General features: G+C 43.2%; 1 protein-coding gene across 1 annotated transcript in view; it reads left to right on the top strand.

Moving 5' to 3' along the window:
- Positions 1 to 4,707, top strand: part of LOC116396428 (genetic suppressor element 1-like) — a 36,066-nt gene that overhangs the window by 8,214 nt on the left and 23,145 nt on the right. The gene's annotated exons all lie outside the window — the stretch shown is intronic.

The following is a 4,707-nucleotide window of genomic DNA, read 5'->3' as shown; positions in this document are numbered from 1 at the left end:
GAGAGAGAGAGAGAGAGAGAGAGAGAGAGAGAGAGAGAGAGAGAGAGCGAGAGAGCGAGAGAGAGAGAGAGAGAGGAAGAAGAGAAGGAGGAGGAAGAGGGGGAGGAGGAGAAGAAACATTACGAGAGAGGACACAAGTAGAAAAAAAGAGGAGAGAGAGAAGGAAAAAGGGATGAACGAATAAGGACAGTTTGAGAGGAAGGTGGAGGAAACAACATATGGGCGGAGTGATGGCTGACGGGAAAAGTCAGAGGAGGAAAACTAGATAACAAGGAAATGTAAACAGCAAAAGGATCAAAGAAGAAATGTGTGTATTTAAAATGTATCTGAAGATTTCACCCACAAGTTCTTCTGTTTTAATGTCGGACTTGATTTGTTTCCCTCTTTTGTAGTTTGTCCCCATGAGAAAACCACATGAACTAAAAAAACAACATGCTCACTTCAAAGGATAAGAAAATATAATATCAACAGATTACCTGAGAAGACCAAAACCACCAATGGTTGCTGAGTGCCACAGACAGGCTGGAGAAGTCACAAACTATTGAGAGACAGACTAACGTTGATTTTGGTCTCAACTAGGAAAACAGATCACAAGTGTGATAAAGAAAACCCAAATAATGTGATCACAAGCTCAATTTACATTATCGTCGGAAAAGAAAGTCACAATCGCATTGTACACCGTTTAACATCACAGGAACAAATGTAATTCAGAAGAACAAATGTAATTTAGAAGAACAAATGAGGAGGCTTTGATATAAATAGTATAGAAATGAGAATAATTACAACATATAAACAATTCTATCCAAAGAAATACACATATAATCCAATTCAGACCTGAAAGAAAATAAGTAACAATAGAAAAGATTTACATTACATTCCAAAAAACTTGCTGTTTCCAAGGTCAAGAAGTCTTTGAAGTATTTAGAAAAATCTAAATTGAACTATATAAAAATGTCATGACAATTGAACAATCTTCCTACAATTGAAAACACCAGAACATCACATCTGCATTATTACCAATTACCTAACCTATAACCTTAAATCTTATTCCTACGCCTCAACTCCCAACGTGTCCCTTTAAAGACATTGGATCTTGGAAGATTATAGTGGCACAGAGAAACAAACACACACACACACACACACACACACACACACATGGCTGCCACTGTATCCGCTGCACAGATGGTAAAGGCAGCAGCCCCTTCACACAGACAAAGGGAAGGTAATTCTCTCTGCAGGACGTGAACAGAGCTGGAGCTGGAAAAGAGCAGCACACATCAACACTCCCCTCCCTATTTCCTCGTCTCAGCCCCAGGCCAACAAACATCACAGGAGTAAACTGACATTGTGTGCGTGTGTGTTTGTGCGTGCACAAAATGTGTGTGTGTTGCTGAAATAGGCTTGAGGAGGAGAGACAGGAAAAATAAGAGAAGAGAGGGGGGAAATGAGAGAGAGAGGGAGACTGTAGAGAGGGAGGAGGTAATAAACAGGATTAGTGCTTATCTTTACAGCACTGTGTGTGTGTGTGTGTGTGTGTGTGTGTGTGTGTGTGTGTGTGTGTATGTGTGTGTGTGTGTTATGCCCGAGGACAGAGTGACTGACTCCAGCATTACCTTAGCCAGTGTGTCTCCCTCCCAGGTATCTCTTCTTTCTGGACTCCCTCTGCTTTGCATGTGCTAGTACACAATGTACTCTATGTGTGTGTGTGTGTGTGTGTGTGTGTGGAAATGCACATGCCTTTATTAAAACAACAGTTACTCTGGCTATAGTCCTTGTACTTTGAGTTTGTGACTGTTTGTGTGTGCACTGCAGAGGTGGTAAATACATGTACTCACAGTATGTGTGTTTGGTGATACAATAGTAATTATGTTATGCTGTGCGTGTGTGTGGTGTGTACACGTGGTTTTTCATGTGATTGTGAACATACCACTGTATAGTGTGTGTGTGTGTGTGTGTGTGTGTCTGTGCAGCTGCCTGAGAAAAAAGAGGGTACTCACCTCCTTGTTGCCTCTGCAGTTTGTCTTCACTGTCTGAACTGACAATAAATCTTGTGTGTGTATGCACAAGCACATGTGTGTGTGTGTGTGTGTGTGTGTGTGTGTGTGTGTGTGTGAATGCTCAGAAGGTGGATTTAGTTGCCATTATAATGCTTGTCCAGCCACATAGCGCCATTGTATGTGACAGTGTTTCTGTTTGTAATCTCCTACCTGACCAGAGCTAAAAGGCTGCTACAGCGTCTCACTTTCACTGGATGGGGAAGGAGGAATACATTTAAATAATCAGCGGTTTGGGTTCATGGCTGATATTATGCCTCGCTGCTTTTGTAAATGAGCATCTGTGTGCGAACAGAGCATGTGTGTGTGTGTGTGTGTGTGTGTGTGTGTGTGTGTGTTTATGTGCATCTGTTTTTGAAGACATCTGCGGATGTCTTAGTGGACAGTATCCCCAGCACTACACTCTTCTTCACCAGAGATGAATGGACAGAGAGCAAGAAAGCAGGAGACGGATACAAGCCGTGCATGCGCTGGTGTGTTTGTGTGTGGCAGCGTCTGCATGCAAATGTGTGTATGCTTGCGTGTGTGATGGATAGAGGGCTTTATGAGAGAGGAATAGGCTAATGACCAGGTCTCCAGAGGCAGTAAGATTCCTGGAGCTATTACTGCCGGAGTTCATAATGGCCTCTGTGCTCGGGCCTCTTTTACACGCTGCTTAATGGGGGATCCTACAGTCCACCGCCAAGTATAACCTACCCAGAGAATACACACCGCTGTGCTCTTTGACCCCAACACTGCGTACAAACACACACACACACACACACACACACACACACACACACACATGCGCGCACACACCATAAAACACACAGAGCAGCACATGTGTGATGAGGTTTATCCTCTCTTTCATGCACCTGCAGATGTACACACACACGCGCTCATGTGTAAGATTTACAGTTTATCTTCCTCTCAAATGCACACACACACACAAACACACACACGCGCACGCACACACAAAATGCAACCTGTATAGGTCACAAAGGATGTAGGTGAGACACCCACCTCAGAGAAAACTGAGAGTGTCTGCCTGCAGTACACAGCCAAACCATAAATCATGTCAGGCTAGTCTCACTAGTCTCTGCAGACACACACACACACACAATCGTTCACTCCCCCTCTCTTCTTTTGTGTAGGTTTGAGTACAAGAAAGAGGGATTTGGGGATTATAGGGGAGCCTCACTTTTTTCTTTTCTTTTTCACCGCTTCCTTCAGTACTTGCTGTTTCCATATAGCAAAGTAAGGAAGTAGGGGGCCGCTAATCTGCGTGCATGTGTGTGTCTGTGTGTGTGCAAATGTATGTGTCTATTAGAGTGCATGCCTGCCAGTTTGTGTTTATGCAAGCTTGTGTGTGTGTGTGAGCGTTTCTTTTTTTTATTTTTATCACTGAACGGATCTCAGGGAAAGACTTGAAGGAGACAGTCTATTCATTGAGGAAAACATCAAGGCTGTTTGATGCTACTGCGTGTCTGACTTCTTAGAAATGCAAGAGGAAGGGATGAAAGAGAAGGGGAGAAATAAAAAATGAGAGGGAGGAAGAAGATGGACAAGGTAGAAATCTGCACTCGGAAGCGCAAATCGATGCAAAACAGCTGTTAAATAGCTGCAAAGTGGAGCAGCTGCTTGGGAGATGTGGAGAGAGGGATGGGGAGATGAAGGGAGGAACGATTAAGAAAGAGGGAGACCGGGAGACAGACAGAGAGGCCCAGGGGAGATGTTGAAATATTAGACTAAATGAAGCAGGCTGAGTGAGCTTATGATGACAGATGAATGGTAATAAACATGTTATTACCTGATACTTCATTCAGTATGTTTGTGACTTTAGAAGCAGGGGGAATTATTTTCTCCTATATGTGTTTTAATGTAAGATTAGTTAGGCACTCCTGATCCTGAGAAAAAAAAAAGAATGACAGCTACAAAAAAAACTAAAAAAATATCTTGTTTTCTTGTCAAATTATTATTTCAACTTTTATATATGTTTATATCTGTAATAGATCAGATGACTATGTGTCATCTGAAAGGTGTACTCGTAGTGATGAACCCACAGATAAGTGTGAGTGATGAGTGTCTTAGCGTCCTTCAGTTCATTGTTTTCATTTTAGCCGACTTTACTACACGTCTCAGCTATCGTCATTGTTTGTTTCATGCAAAAAAGCTCAGATAAAGCCCCAATAAATCCATTGTGTGCCATCTGAGAGACAAGGTCAGCAGCTAGCCTTTGAACACAGTGAACCACATCATTTTTCTCAGAAGTTGGTGGAGAGCAAATCAGATACAAGACGAGCCAATGTTGGACTAAGGCCGCCTAAAGAGGTAAAAGTGATGAGTTCTTCTTCACCAGACCAGAATCTTTTCCCACTGATGATGATAATGGCAGTGGTAGAAGCAGTAGAAGCAGCATCAGCAGTAGCTCAGTAGTATTATCACAAGGAGTTAAGTTGCACTGAGTGTAGCAGCAGCAGGAGTAGCTGACTTGAACAGATCTGATTTTCTCCAGTAAACATGTCCAGGCAGTGAAGTATCAGCAGTCTGGGGCCACATCTTCCCTCTCTCCATCCCTCCATCTCTCCAGGGAGCATCAGTGGAGCAGGTGCTTGCCTCCTCCCCACCTCCCTCCCTCCCTCCCCACTCATACCCCACCTCTCTCTCTCTCTCT

The sequence above is a fragment of the Anarrhichthys ocellatus genome, unplaced genomic scaffold (genome assembly GCF_004355925.1).
Source record: "Anarrhichthys ocellatus isolate YVR2014 unplaced genomic scaffold, GSC_Weel_1.0 scaffold2, whole genome shotgun sequence".
Taxonomy (NCBI): domain Eukaryota; kingdom Metazoa; phylum Chordata; class Actinopteri; order Perciformes; family Anarhichadidae; genus Anarrhichthys; species Anarrhichthys ocellatus.
The sequence above is the reverse complement of the archived record's forward strand: the minus strand, read 5'-3'. Positions and strand labels throughout refer to the sequence as shown.